Raw genomic sequence first — 16624 nt, forward strand, 5'->3', positions numbered from 1 at the left:
TCAGAGAGTTGGTTTGGAGTGAAGGCCCAAGGTGGAGATACCTCATTTCCACCAAAACACCCGAGAGTCACCATAAGAGTTGCATTAGGAAGCCTATGAGGAATGCATTGTGCTTTATGAGTGAGGCGTTGATGTCAAGTCAAGTTTGGGAGTTGCATTATGTCATAAGAGTCTGTAAAAATCATAATTAAGTGAAGACCCAAGGTAGAAATGTATATTTGTGTCGAGGCACACAAGTGGTGTCGAGACGTGCATTCGGGAAGAGTTTAGAGTCTGCATTAGTTTTGTGAATCTTGTGAGGTGAGGCACAAGTGTGCCTTATTGAATTTAGATTCTGTTGAGGTCTGTAAATGAGGATTAAGAGTAATAGACTTGTTAATTATTTGTTTAAAGGATAATTGCTTGAGTGATTAGGATCTAAGTATACTATTGTTATGCCTTTTCTTGCTATGTGTTATATGAACTATGTGAAACATATATTACTTGAAATTAAGTGTGTTAAGTGTATATATATATATATTTATATGTGTGTGTATATATAATGTACACGAAATGGTAGTTAGTAAAAGTTGTGACGAGGATTCTATTTATTATAGGTTCAAGTAGGAGGCCAGGAAAGGAGCCCTTAGACGATTCCATTCAAGTACTCAGTAAGCGTAGTTCAGGCAAGTGAACTCTCAACTTATCTTTATTATTCCATTTCTTGTAATTGAATACCCTGTGAATTATTGACTATCATTTCATAATATTGATTAGTCCCTGACATCACTCAATGATTGGATCTTGAACTTAGTTAATCGCTTCCATACTTTAATTGACCCCTTTTTCCTCACATATTACCTCGAATCTCTGCGAATACCCCTACAAATAGTTCCTTAATATATCCAGTGGAACCTAAAACTCTCATACATTAGATTCATTTCCTTTGGAAACCCAGACACTATTATCATCCTCTCATTTGAACCTTGTCATTTCCCTTGTTATATTATCCTTGATCAAGAACCCCTTTCAAATTGAAATGGGTTATTAAAAAGGAATTGAATGAAATAATAAAACTGAGGCGCCAGTCACTGTTAAAGTTTTGAAACCTCAGTAGCAGGGAGCCTGATGGTTTTATATGGCCAATGTGTGCCGAGGATCCTCAATGGTTGTGAATCACTTATTGTGTGGTTTGGAGCTTTGATGTGGGATGATCACCCCTCATTGCTCATAGTGCTGTGTGATTTCAATTCCATTCACTTATTAAAATCATGAACTTTATTTGAATAATTCATATTGTTGATTTACCTTATGTTATTGTTTTATTGAGCATATGATGAACTGTTGTACCCTATTATTCACTTGCTGAGCGTTTTTCTCATTAATATTGTTATTGATGTTATCCCTTCAGTTAAGCCCGAAGATGCCTCGTTTCAAGCAGACCGCGCGTAAAAATTGTGGTGGTTCAGGGTATGCCTACCGTCAAATGTTGGAGCAGGTAGGGAACTTGTTGTTCCCTAAGGTTTAAAGAACTTTTGGGAATTTAAAACTTGTAGATGTATTTGACCTTGGATATTAGACTTTTGTATTATTAGTTATTTAGATGTTGTTCAAACTCTTACATGTGGATTCGGGGACTTGGATTTATGGTTCTGTAATATTAATTAATTAGTTGTAGTTTCTTACTGCTTTATTATTATTATTATTATTGCTAGTTAGTGGGTCCGTCACAGTTTTGGTATCAGAGCCACAGGTTTGAGTCACTGAACAACATAGGATGAATGAATATAAGATAGGAATTTAGAGAATTGGATGAACTTAGATCATTTGGGTTTTGGGGCGTTAGAATCTATAGGTTTTCCGACCCTTTTATTTACAACCGCGTATATATATAACTGACTGTCAGGCATCATCCTCATCGACTCCCGGATTCCCTTCTACTGTGCCATTCTCCCTGTACGAATAGATGCTAATTATGGTTGATCGACTGGAAGGCGAAAACGCAAATCTTCGGCGTAGGGTGGACCAGTTGTACCGCGAGAACTTTGATGACAAGCCCAACTGACCCCGACTGATAACCAGACTTGAGGAGATCATCCAGATGACTGAGGACCGATTGGCATTGATGATTCTACACCGTGAGAGAGAGAGATAGTCATATTGCTTTTACCGCCATTGCTGACGAGCTCTGCCGAGTGATTAGCCGTCTCTGTGCCCCTGTTCCCCCATCACCATCCCCTTAGACTATCATATAGTCTACCTATCTCCAGCATTGTTGTTGATTAGTACTTTGATTTCTATTTGTAGCTTGTACCCAGATTGTTTCGGAAAGACTTTATTTGCACTTTAATTCCTGTTTGTACTCTATTTCGCACTTTTCATTCGAACTACTGTTAAATTCGTACTTTGATATTGCCATCTCATTACCATGTTATATACTTGCTTAGATAAAAATTGTTGATTAAATTTTGTTGACCTCTTTAAAAACTTGATCATGTCTAATCCTTTCCCAAGATATCTCTTGAATAAAATCTCAGTGCTGAATATTTACCCTTGCTATAACTTGTCTATGCAATTATTGAACTTGAATAAACCTTTCTTGCCTCCTCGTAGAGCCCGCAACACCAATACCAGGGATCATGAAGATCCACCACCCAACTTGGCTCAACTTATGCAAATACTTCACCAACAATCTGTTACCCTTGCTCAACAACAACAACTTCTTCAGTAACAAATTCAACAACCACCTCTACCACCACTAACCCCTACGACTTTCAAATCGTTCCAAGTTATGAAACCACCAGAGTTTTGTGGAACTCAAAACCCTGTAAAAGCTCAATCTTGGCTTAAAGAGATGGAGAAATCTTTCACGCTAGCTGTTGTTAGGGAAGAAACAAAGGTCGATTATGCGTCTTATTTTTTGAAAGGCGAAGCGAACTATTGGTGGGAGTCAGCCCGTGCTCTAGAAGAAGGAGAAGTTATTTCTTGGGGTAGATTCAAGAAGATTTTCCTAGACAAGTATTTACCGAGGTATATACAGACTCAAATGGAATTGAAGTTCTTTAAATTGAAGCAAGAAGGAATGACTGTGGGAGAGTACGAGAAGAAATTCACCGAATTGGATAGGTTTGTTGGAGATTACATGAACACGGATGAGAAGAGAGCGAAAAGATTTCAACAAGGATTGAAGCCTTGGCTACGAAGCAGAGTGGCTACTTTTGAATTAGCCACATATGCTGAAGTGGTCCAAAAGGCAATGGTGATTGAAAGAGAAAGTGACCAAAATTTGAAGGAAAAAGAGAGTAAGAAAAGAAAGTTTGGAAGTAGTGGAGAAGGATCAGCTCAAGGAAGCCAAAGTGAAAAGAATTTCAAGAAGTTTGGATTCCAGAACCAAGGAGGATCCCGAAGATTTAAGAAAGGTGATAGTAAGAGTCAGAGGAATATGATTCAAGGGCAGAGATTCCAGCAAGCAATAAATCCGGAGTGTAAATTCTGTAACAAGAAACACATGGGTAACTGCAATAAGACTGACATCATCTATTACAAGTGCAATGCGAAAGGTCATTACGCGAATGAGTGCCGAAACCCGAAGCCTTTTGTTACATGCTTTAAGTATGGAAAGACTGGTCACATGTCGAGGGATTGCAAGACCCCCAGAAATAACAAGTTGATGCAATTGACGGCCGCACCTTTCAATCAAGTAATGACATCTTCTGTTCCAATTCTTCAACTTCCTTCAAATCAACCTTCTGAATCTGCAACTCCATTGTTTCCTCCCTTCTATCCTGCTCAGGCCCGGACATTCAACATGAACATCAAGGATGTTGTTCAGAGTTCTGAAGTTGTGGCAGGTACGCTTTCTGTCAACAACATCAATGCTAAAGTGCTATTTGATTCCGGAGCTACTAGATCTTTCATATCTGAATCTTTTATTGGCAAGTTGAATTTATGAAATTGAACTATTAGTTGAACCCTTATCTATTATTTTGGCCAATCAAGAACGAGTTTATGTTAAAGGTGTTTGCCCTCGGTGTAAAGTAGAGATTTCAGGCTATAGTTATCCTGCTTCCCTCATACCTTTTCAATTAGGAGAATTTGACGTTATATTAGGAATGGATTGGTTAGCAGAGCATGGTGCTCAGATAGATTGTAAGAAGAAGAAAGTGATTCTTAATTCCCCTCAAGGAAATAGAGTAGAGTTTAAAGGGAAGAAGCAAGTTAAGACGTTTTTGAAAATGATTCAAGATAAAGACTGTTAAGGAAAGGGTGTGAAGGGTATTTGGCTCATGTAATTGATAGATTTAAGGAGACGCCGAATATAGGAAGTATTCCAATAGTTAGCGAATTTCCCGATGTATTTCCTGACGAACTTCCTGGATTACCGCCTGACCGTCAAATCGAATTTTCTATCGACTTAGCGCCCGGCATGGAACCTGTATCAAAGGCACCTTATCGTATGGCACCAGCAGAAATAAAGGAATTGGCCAAGCAATTACAAGAACTATTGGATAAAGGAGTTATAAGGCCGAGTATATCTCAATGGGGTGCTCCAGTTTTGTTTGTGAAAAAGAAGGATGGAAGTATGAGATTGTGCATTGACTATAGAGAATTGAACAAATTGACCATTAAGAATAGGTATCCGTTACCTCATATTGATGACTTATTTGATCAACTTAAAGGAGCGACTTATTTCTCAAAGATTGACTTGCGATCGGGATATCATCAGTTGAAGATTAAGCCAGAAGACATACCAAAGACTGCTTTAAGAACCAGATACGGATATTACGAGTTTTTAGTTATGGCATTCGGATTGACAAATGCGCCAGCCGCCTTTATGGATTTAATGAATCGAGTATTCAAGGAGTACTTGGATAAGTTTGTCATTGTGTTTATCGACGACATTTTAATATACTCAAAGACCGAGGAAGAACATGCTGAACATCTGAGAATAGCTTTGGAGACTTTAAGAAAGGAGAAGTTATATGCAAAAATTTTGAAGTGTGAATTTTGGGTGCGAGAAGTTCAGTTTCTAGGACACATTGTCAGTAGGGAAGGGATTCGAGTTGATCCAGTAAAGATAAAAGCTATAATGATCTGGGAGAGGCCGAATACCCCAACTAAAGTTAGAAGTTTCATGGGATTGGCCGGATACTATCGAAGATTTGTGAAGGATTTTTCTAAGATTGCGGTACCATTGACAAATTGACCCGAAAGAATGAGTAGTTTGAATGGACGGAGAAATGTGAAAGAAGTTTTCAAGAATTAAAGCAAAAGTTGGTTACTGCTCCAGTTTTAGCTCTGCCAGATGATAAAGGAGATTTTGTGATATTCAGTGATGCGTCACACAAAGGATTGGGTTGTGTTTTAATGAAACACGGGAAGGTGATAGCCTACGCGTCAAGATAACTTAAGCCTCACGAACAAAGGTACCCAACTCACGAATTAGAACTGGTTGCAATTGTATCTGCCTTGAAGCTGTGGAGACATTATCTATATGGAGAGAAATGTGAGATATATACGGATCACAAGAGCCTGAAGTACATTTTTACTCAGAAGGAATTAAACATGAGGCAACGAAGATGGTTGGAGTTGATTAAGGACTACGATTGCACAATCAATTATCATCCCGGAAAAGCAAACGTAGTAGCGGATGCTTTGAGTCGCAAGGAGAGACTGAATATGTTGACCATGGCCCAAGAGTTATCAAAGGAATTTGAGAAGATGGAAATTGAGATTCGAACTCCAAGTGCACCTACATAAATGATCTGTACGTTGACTTTTCAATCAGAATTATTAGGGAAGATCAAGAAGTGTCAAGAAGAAGTGATGAATCGAAAGATGAAAGAATTGACCTGAGAAGAGATTTGCACTCAAAAAGACAACCAAGGAATTCTAAGATTCTCATCAAGAATTTGAATATCGAATGTGGAAGAATTGAAGAATCAGATTTTGAAGGATGATCACAACTCAGAATTTTATATTCACCTGGGAAGCACAAAAATGTACCAAGATTTGAAACAGAACTTTTGGTGGCCGGATATGAAGAAGGAGATTGCTCAATGGATTAGTAGATGCTACACCTGTCAAAGGATAAAAGCAGAACATCAGAAACCGAATGGACTAATTCAGCCCTTAGAAATACCTGAATGGAAGTGGGAGCACATTACATCGGACTTTATAGTTGGATTACCAAAGACAAAATCTAATCATGACGCTATTTGGGTAATAATCGATCGATTGACTAAGTCAGCTCATTTTCTACCGATCAACGATAGATTCTCAATGGATAAGTTGATTCATATGTATCTTAAGGAAATTGTTACTCGCCATGGAGTTCTAGTATCTATCGTGTCAGATAGAGACCCTCGTTTTACCTCTAGATTTTGAAAGCAATTCCAAGAACATTTGGGAACTCGAATCAAGATGAGCACTGCCTATCACCTACAGATAAATGGACAGAGTGAGCGCACGATCCAGACCATAGAAGACATGTTGAGATCTTGTGCCTTAGACTTTAAAGAAAATTGGGACGATCACCTACCTTTAGTAGAGTTTTCGTATAACAATAGCTTTCATGCGAGTATTGGAATGCCCCCGTATGAAGCTCTTTATGGAAGGAAGTGTAGATCACCCATATGTTGGGATGAAGTCGGAGAGGGAAAGGTAATTGGCCCCTAACTGATTCAGAAAATGAAAGAAGCGATGAATTTGATTCAAAATCGATTGATCGCAGCTCAGGATAGACAACGAAAGTATGCTGATCCGCGCAGAAGGAATGTAGAGTATGAAATAGGAGAAACCGTTCTGTTAAAAGTGTCGCCATGGAAAGGGATAACTAGATTTGGAAAGAAAGGAAAGTTGAGTCCAAGATTTGTCGGACCTTTTGAGATTTTGGGTAAAGTTAGAAAAGTGGCGTACGAGTTGGCCTTACCACCTCAAATGCAGCACATTCACAACGTTTTTCACGTATCATTGCTTAAGAAGTTCAACCCCGACACCAAATGTATCATAGAGAATGAACCAGTTGAGATTGAGTCAAATTTATCTTATGTCGAGCAACCTGTTAGCATTCTAGATAGAAAGGATAAAGTGTTAAGGAATAAGATAGTTCCTTTAGTTAAAGTTTTATGGAGGAATCACAAAGTTGAAGAGTCAACATGGGAATTAGGAAGTGATATGATAGATAAGTATTCTCATCTGTTTGCTTAAGATTCTGGGGACAGAATCCTTAAATGGGGGAAGGTTGTAACATCTGTAAATACTATGATATTATAAATCTATGATGTGGTATTTCTGTGCATTATTGTGAGTACATAAGTTTCTAAATGTTGTTTTCCAGCGATTATGTGAATTAAGTAAATGCGAATATATTTTTCTTTCAAGACGATTCGAATCTTCGTACAAATATTTGGATATGGAAATCCTGTGCTTATACGATTAGATAAGTTGGTATAATGCTAGATTATATTTTTAAAGCTTTATTTGCATTAAAATCTAATTAAATTGTATTTTTTATGTGGTTTTTTATAGAAACATTATTATAAAGAAAATTCTTTTAGAAATTATTTTTATTCAAATTTCTTGAAAATACTCTTATAAAATTTCTAAAATCTTAAAGTAATTTATGGTATAATTTTTGTGATTTATGGAACTGTACTTTATTTATTAAAATTCTTTCTTTTTAAGCATATTTTTAATTCTATAAAAATGATTACTAGATTACTAATGTGCCCTTGCATGCAAAATCCCTTATAAAAGAGACTAAGGATAGGACCGTCATTTCCAATCCCACTCACTCACTTTGACCAAGTAGAATACTCATCTACCCTTGCATGCAAAATGTTTTAAGCTTGTAGGAAGGGCATAGGAGTCATTTCTCTATTCCACTACCATTTTAACACATCAAAACCCCAAAACACAAGCCATACTCTCTCATTCGCACACCCACTTCACTCCCTCCCTCCCCTTTTCTCTCCCTCTCGGCCGAAGCTCCCCCTTCTTCCATCAATTTTTTTTTCTCTTCTTTTTCAAACACTTTGATCAAGGAGCTAATTCCCTCATATTCTCACCTTTATACTTTAATATTTAGCTCATAAAAGGTATGTTTTACTATGTGTTGATGTGTTCTTATAGCCAAGATTTAGGCCTTGAATTCCCATGGATTTAAGGACTAAAATCATAAGGGCTTAAAGATATGGACTTGATATGATCTTGGAAAAGTATTTTTACATCAACATTCCAAGTCATAATCTTGTTCATAGCATTTGGCCATGATTTATTAAAAGATCCGAATGTATATGGATTGTTCTTTAGAAATTTCTATGAAAATGACTTTGTATGTTACTTATAAAAGGTTTTTTCTTCTAAAAATGATGAATTATAATGTTTAAACTCATGAATGCTATGTATTTCTTCAAGTATATTAAGTACTTTCATGTTAGTTATAGACCTTGCATGTGGAGATTAGCCTTTGCATGTTGTTTTACAAGTAATTTTAGACTGGGAACCATACTTGCTTGCTATGAGCCTTGATACTTGGTTTTTATGAGATGCATGCCACGAATTATGTGTTAAAATGATAGTTTAATTATGTCATGACTAGAAGAGATTAAAACCAGTAGGTATAGGTATCAAGTGCCTAACCCAAGTATATAGCTCGAAATTTTGGCTTAAAACCCGAGATCATGATAGTAGTATCGCAGTTGATCTTTTAACCTCTTGATACTTAATTTTTGTGAGTTGCATGCCATGTTCCCCTTAATTTAATGCTAGTTTAGAATGTATATGATGATAGGAGCATAAAATCAGTAGGTGTCGTGAGGTTTTCATGCATGTGTAATTTGAATTTTTGCTTTAAAATGACTAAGTGATGGCTTATCTTGTGAGGTGTAACTTTGCTTATCCTTATAATTGATTGCATGCTAAATAAAGTTGTAAATCAAACTTGTGCACTATAGGTCAGTAGGTGTTAGCATGATCTTAGGCTTGGTTGTTAGTTTGTTCATTGGTTTGATGGTTAAAAAGGAAGTTAAGGTGGAAGGAATGCATTTGTCCTATTTGGACATATTTTAGCACTAGAAGTTTAGGTCATTTTAGGTATACATTTGTGAGGCCTTGTTAGGCCCAAGTTCAGTGGAGTTAGGACTTGGTATGTAATTGAGTAAAGAAGCTTTAGATTGGGTAAAATCATGCATTTAGTTAGGTGCACAAGCACAAAACCGAGAGGAACTCAAAATAGGGCAGATTTGGTACAAGTCCATATTTGACCCATTATAACCATGTTTTAGGATAGACATTTATTGGGACTTGATTTATAATAGTATAAAGAAGTCTTAGGAATCTTAAATAGTCATTAAAATCAATAATTGAACAATTTAAGTGAGTTTTAAGTTGGTAAAAATAAGGCAGTTTGGAAATCAGGGAAGGCAGATTTATGTCAACTTCCACTTGAGGCCTAGGGAGGCCCAAGTAAGCTTTTTGAGTCATTCCAACTTTAAGGGTTATCTTAGAGTCTTAGGAACCTCAGAGAGTTGGTTTTGAGTGAGGCCTTGATGTCAATTAAAGTTTGGGAGTTGCATTATGTCATAAGAGTCTGTAGAAATCATAATTAAGTGAAGGCCCAAGGTAGAAATGTATATTTGTGTCGAGGCATACAAGTGGTGCCGAGACGTGCATTCGGGAAAAGTTTAGAGTATGCATTAGTTTTGTGAGTCTTGTGAGGTGAGGCACGAGTGTGCCTTACTGAATTTAGATTGTGTTGAGGTCTGTAAAGGAGGATTAAGATTAATAGTCTTGTTAATTATTTGTTAAAAGGATAATTGCTTGAGTGATTAGGATCTAAGTATACTATTGCCATGCCTTTTCTTTCTATGTGTTATGTGAACTATGTGAAGCATATATTATTTGAAATTAAGTGTGTTAAGTATATATATATATATATTTATATGTGTCTGTATATATAATGTACACGAAAGGGTAGTTAGCAAAATTTGTGACGAGGATACTATTTATTTTAGGTTCAAGTAGGAGGCCAGGAAAAGAGCCCTTAGACGATTCCATTCAAGTAATCAGTAAGCGTAGTTCAGGCAAGTGAACTATCAACTTATCTTTATAATTTCATTTCTTGTGATTGAATACCCTGTGAATTCTTGACTATCATTTAATAATATTGATTAGTCCCTTACATCACTCAATGATTGGATCTTGAACTTAGTTAATCGCTTCCATACTTGAATTGACCCCTTTTTCCTCACATATTACCTCGAATCTCTGCGAATACCCCCTACAAATAGTTCCTTAATATATCCAGTGGAACCTAAAACCCTCATACATTAGATTCATTTCCTTTGGAAACCTAGACACTATTATCATCCTCTCATTCGAACCTTGTCATTTTTCTTGTTATATTGTCCTTGATCAAGAACCCCTTTTAAATTGAAATGAGTTATTAAAAAGGAATTGAATGAAATAATAAAACTGAGGCACCAGTCACTATTAAAGTTTTGAAACCTCAGTAGCAGGGAGCCTGATGGTTTTATATGGCCAATGTGTGCTGAGGATCCTCAATGATTGTGAATCACTTGTTGTGTGGTTCAGAGCTTTGATGTGGGATGATCACCCCTCATGGCTCATAGCACTGTGTGATTTCAATTCCATTCACTTATTAAAATCATGAACTTTATTTGAATAATTTATATTGTTGATTTACCTTCTGTTATTATTTTATTGAGCATATGATGAACTGTTGTACCCTATTATTCACTTGCTGAGCGTTTTGCTCATTAATATTGTTATTGATGTTATCCCTTCAGTTAAGCTCGAAGATGCTTCGTTTCAAGCAGACCGCGCGTAAGAATTATGGTGGTTCAGGGTATGCCTACCGTCAAATGTTGGAGCAGGTAGGGAACTGGTTGTTCCCTAAGGTTTAAAGAAGTTTTGGGATTTTAAAACTTGTAGATGTATTTGACCTTGGATATTAGACTTGTTAGGTCACACACACTGTAGAGGGGGTGAATACAGTGTAAAATACAATCAAATCGAACTTTAATATCTTAAGTAACAGAAAACAAACTTTATTGAAACAATAAACTCTTTTATAGTATGGAACTGTTACCTCTCAGTGATGAACAAATATCACGAGAGCTGCTAGGATTACAATGAATAATTTTTTCGAATATAATAAAACTTATAGTGTAAACCTATATCTGTGTTTATATACTACACAGTTACAAGATAATCGCTAATTGATATGGAATATAATTCTGCTTCCTAAAATATATCAATCAGATATCTTTTCTTCCAAGTATTCCATTCTTCACAGAACTCCTTCTTCATGCATATCTCTTCTTATGTTTATCTCGATCTTCTTTCCTTTAATCAGGTACTGTCCTTATCTGATCTTCCTTCAGCACTTAAGTTCTGATATCCAACTTCTGATGATTATCTCCTGATAATATAAGTACTGATATCCTTAAGTCCTGACTTCCAGTATAAGTACTGATTCCCAGTTAAGTACTGATTTGTCCCGTTAAGTAAGATCTAAAAACTAAACATAAATCATATTAGCCATGACATTATCAAATATATCTAACAATCTCCCCCAACTTGTAAATTAGCATAATATACAAGTTTAACAGATATTTGATGATGTCAAAAACATTAAGTACAAATGCATGAGAATTAGACTAGATAACTACAACTTACAGTCCTTAGAGCTTTACCAACATTTAACTTCTGATAACAGCTTCAGTCTGTACAAATATCAGAATTTAATCAGTTGTAGATCTTGACTTGGCTTCATCTTCTGATCTCTCTGATGTCAGGAGTTGTTCTGAGATAGTTCTTCAACAAACATCTCTCAGCATATCTAAGTTCATCAATCATTCTCCTTTTAGCATCTTTAAGCTCTGCATTATCTTCACCAATTTGAAAGATTGCAGCCCTGAGATCATTAATCTTTGCTTTTCTTATATCATGATCCAGTCTGATCAAATAAGCTTTATCACACTCAAGATTGAATTCTACAGCCCTGTACCCTAGAAAGGTAGTTATAATTTTAGCAGTGTTGGGCTTCATTTCAACTATATCACCCTTGTGATCTCTGTACTTTGGAACATATGTGCTGTCAGACTTAACAGAATAAAGCCTTTTCTGTCTCTGAATCTGATCCTTCAAATAGTTTGCAGCAGTTCCTGTCAATCTGTCATCCACTTGAAGTAAGAATAGTACATGCTCCAATTCTTCAAAATACTTCAATGGAATGGCATTTTGCCTTATATGATAAACCCTACCATCTGTCATGAAGTACAACAAGATGTGTTCTTTCAAGTAGGTATGGTAAACCATTTGTACAGATTCCAGTTGATTCAATCTCTCAGGAGTTGCTCCAATACCTGGTTCACTCAAGGAAGTTGGATCATTAGTAGTGTTCTATATTTTTCTTTCATCAGCACTTCCCAATCCAGTTTTATCTCTTGCTTCCTTTCCAGTAACTACTCTTGCTTCAAAACCACTTGCAGCAGTCTTCAAAGGTTGAGTCTGTTTTGCTTTAGTGAATCCTGGTAGGAGTGTCTTTGGTCTAACTTCTGATATCAAGTTAACTTGAGCTGTGTCAGAGGTTACTTGCTTCTTTGAAATATCAGAACTTACTTTATCTTGACTCTGAACAACTTGAGCCATGTCAGAGGTTGTTTTAAGAACTTTTCTTGAAGTCAGAGCAAGATCATCCTTTTCATCAGTGATTTCTTCATTCTCAGGAGGCACGTAAACCTTGATAGGTTCACCAACCTTTTCTTTACCCTTGGATCTTGGATCTTGGATCTATCTGGGGTTATGATTTAGCCAATGTTGCTTCAGCATGTGTCCTTTCTTTGATCACAATGCCTTTGAGTTTTGGAAGTGGCTTTTTACCAGAAGCTTCAGATTTAGATGTGACTTTCTCTGATTTAAGTCTGGCTTCTTCTTCCATTAAACTCTCCAAGTCCATTCCTGGATTTTCCTGAAGAAATAACTGTCTTGACATTTCCTCATCAAGATCTAAAAGTTCATCAGAACTTATCCTTTTACCAGTAGCAGAACTTATTCTTTTCCCAGTATCAGAACTTGTCATGTGACTTGTGATTTCAGCTTTTCTTGATGTGAAACCTCTACCTTGACTATGACGTCTACCCATTCCAGAGCGTCCTTGATCATCCTTTTCATTATCCTTCCCTTTCAGTGTCTTGTCAGTCTTGCATTTGGACTTAATTACTTTCTCCCCCTTTTTGGCATCAGCAGGAAGTAAAAGAGACACAAGCAATTCCACTGAGGCTTGGATTTTAGTAAGTTGAGATTGCTGAGAAGCTTGATTTGTCAGAATATCATTAATCTGAGCTTGTTGTTTCTCTTGAGTCTTCTCAATATAAGTAATCATGTCAAAGGTAGGTTGGAAGAACTTTTTCTTATCAATCTTTTGAACTTGTTCCTGTTTGATAAATTCTTCCTGAATCTTGTGTAGCTCTGCATGAGTAGTTGAATGAAGACCTTGTAGATGTTTAGTACTCAATGCAGTGACTCTAAGCTGGGTTTTGAAATCATCAGAATTTAACATTTCATCAGCTTTAGTCAAGTGCTCAGCAAGATGCTTTTCAGTTGGAACACAGGAAACCGAGTTCCACTCCTTAGTCCACTCCTGTCCTGCAGGAGTTTCACTCCAAGGCACTGGTGCTTCTCTGGTAACAAACTTCTTAACAAGTTCAGACTTAAGAATAGTTTGTTGAGGAGCATGTCCTGAAGGACCTGCCACATCAGCATCTGCATTTAGAGCAGCATCACCAGTATCTCCAGCATTTGCAGCATCAGAACTTACAGAATCAGTATCTTCGGATAAGACAACAGTGTGAGTAGCAATAGAGGCTTCAGCATCCTCTAATTGCTGATCTGGTTCTAAGTTCTGATCAACAGCCATATCCTGATGCTCACCTAAATTCTAATCATCAGCATCTAGATGCAGAGAAGGTGTAGTAGATAACTCTGGAATTTGAACAGCATCAGTAACAGATGTTGTTGATCGATTATATGTTGTTGGAGCTTCTAGGAAAATTACTTCAGGCACAACCAAGTTGTGAACATCAATATCAGCACTTGTGCCTGGATCAACAGGAGATACAGATGGTGTGTTGGCCTTTTTAGAAATAGCTTCCTTAGATGGAGTTGATGGAGAAGAAGTGACTTTAGCAAATTCCTTTTCTTGTGAGATCAGAGATTCCTGATCCCCTTCCTTAGCTGCATCCTCTTCATCATCTGAAACTGGCCTATTTGCCCTCTGTTTCTTGTATCTCTTTGTAGATTTGGATTCCTTGGGAGTTGCAGGAACTGTCATTCTTCTAAGCCTCGTGAGAAACCTAGATCCCTCAATTCCAGAATCCTTCTGAGAAGTCTCTTTCTCAGCTTCATCAATAACAGGTTCGGAAGAAGGAACCTGGTCCTCAGTATCAGATTCATCTCTCAAGGCAATCCTCCTTCTCTTTTGAGGTATTTGAGGAACAGTCTTTGTCCTTTTTGGCTTGGAAGATGAAGGCTTCACAGTAGGTACTGAGATTGAGGGTTGAACTGTCTGTGAAGTGGAGAGATAGGATTTGATATATTGCCTGAGGGTTGGTTGAGTAGAATGGGTGGTAGGTGCTGATGGTTATTGTGGTGTTTGAGAGGTTGTTGTTGGTTGGACATCAGAATAAACAGATCTATAAGTATCAGGATCAGCATTTACTAATATCTGTTTTACAAATTGAGGAATCTATAAAGGTCTAACCACTGATTTCTTAGTATCAGCATTTATCAGGTCATTAAAGTAACGTTTTGCAATCTTAAAAGGTGGAGTTGAAGAACTGACTAATTGAGGTTCATCAATACAAAAAGTATATATAAGTTGACATTCCTATCTTCTATCATCCTATCCCCAATAAAACCAATTATAGCAGTTGCAAAATCAAGATGAGTTTGGTTAATAATAGCATACCCGATGTGCTGACTCATGATAGGAAGAGCATCAAAATTTGAACACTTGTTCCCAAAAGCTTTAGTGATGCAGTCGAAGAAGAAGCTCCATTCTCTTCTGATATGAGCCCGTTTCAACTGCCCAAGCTTTGCCAAACTCTGTTCATATCCCAAACTGGCCATTAAATCCTAAAGAGCTGATTCCTCAGGAATTGAAAAGGTACATCCTTCTGAGAGATGTAGAGCCTTGCGTATTGTACCAGGAGTGACGACATAAGAAGAATCACCCACTTAGAAAACAATACTAGGAGTACCATGTGTACCACCATTATCAAAGTGCCCAGTCCGCCAAAATGTCAGAACTTGTTGGCTCGAAAAGACTGAAGGCTGGGTCAATGCATACCCAATCTCACTGTGTGCAAGAAGATCTTGCACAAAATGCAATTCAGATGGAGCTTCAGCATGATCAAGAATTGCAGCATAGTTATTTAGAATAAACTTAGCTCCATCAATGATTAAATCCTTAGGTGCCATGTGAAAAATTGAGATTTAAGAGTGCCTGTTAGGTGTTTGAGAAAATGTCTGTATGAAAAACCAACGTGAGAAGAAGAAAGAGAGTAAAAGCAAGTAGAGAAAAAGTATGAAAGGAAATAAAAGATTAAAAAATCTTCTCTCTGTCTTACTTATACTCCTTTTTTTTAAAAAAAATGTAACCGTTGGACACCTGTCAGACATGCAGTAATAACGGATAGTTACTGGGCACGAGAAAATAGTAATCATTACTTACCCACTTGCCGTTTTTCAAGGAAAAACCGTTCCACTTACCCAGATATTCCATTAATCAAGGTGAAACAGTTTTAATTCAAAATTGAAACCGTTCCCACTTATTTAATTATTTTTCACTGCAACATTAATATTCTGAAAATAAATCAAGTGAAAATGACCAAAATAAATCAGATGAGTAAGTACTGATAAAGTAAAATTAGAACTTAAATTAAAACAGAATTTATATGGTCATCAGAATATGAATATTTATCAGGATTTATCAATGCATTACAAAATATCTCAGAGACAAAATCTTGAAACAAAAACAAATTTCATTAATATATCAAGAAAATACATTCATGAAATTGAAAGTACATCAGAATTTATACAAGATTTCCCTAAGCTGCTAAACCTAACATCAACAACCTTAGTCCTAGCTCAAGAAGCAGGGCAAGGCTGATGATGAAGAAAAACAGGAAGAAGAAAATAAATCATTTCTTCTTCCTACTCTCGACAAACAGAATGGCGAGTCGAATGATTCGCTCTTGCTGGCGGAGAGCTTCCAGCCTTTCCTCCTCCAATCGCTTCAGATAGCGATGGTAATCCATATAGAAGAACAGGAGGTGGGTGAGTACCTCCTGTGGGACAGAGTCCCATATCTCATCAGGAATGGCAGTGACGTGCCATTCCTGCCGCCAATCGGCACAGCTTAGCTCCATATTGAAGGTTTCGTAGTTCAAAAACATGTTGTATCTGACCATGGTGTTTTTGATAGAAAAAGTATGAAGGTAAGTTTGTGAAAAAAGATTTGATGGGAAGGCTGATGTGAAGTGGTTGCTTATATAGGCAGGAGAATGCCAGGAGACGCAAAGAAATTTAATGTTGACAGGTAGAATTAATTCTACCT

Source organism: Apium graveolens, chromosome 8 (assembly GCF_009905375.1).
Source record: "Apium graveolens cultivar Ventura chromosome 8, ASM990537v1, whole genome shotgun sequence".
Classification (NCBI taxonomy): Eukaryota; Viridiplantae; Streptophyta; class Magnoliopsida; order Apiales; family Apiaceae; genus Apium; species Apium graveolens.